The sequence below is a fragment of the Grammomys surdaster genome, unplaced genomic scaffold (assembly GCF_004785775.1).
Source record: "Grammomys surdaster isolate TR1022 unplaced genomic scaffold, NIH_TR_1.0 183, whole genome shotgun sequence".
Taxonomy (NCBI): Eukaryota; Metazoa; Chordata; class Mammalia; order Rodentia; family Muridae; genus Grammomys; species Grammomys surdaster.
In genome coordinates, this window is record NW_021604628.1 from 239,765 (window position 1) to 239,975 (window position 211).

Here is a 211-nt window from a genome sequence, read left to right on the forward strand (position 1 = left end):
ACTCACTCTGTAGACCAGGCTGGCCTTGAACTCAGAAATCCGTCTGCCTCCCAAGTGATGGGATTAAAGACATGCGCCACCATCACCCCGCCCGTCCCCCCCCCCTGTTTGTGGGTATGTATGTATGACTGTATGACACTGTCTTCAGACATGCCAGAGGGCATTGAGTACAATTGTGAGCCACCATGTGGTTGCTTGGAATTGAACTCAG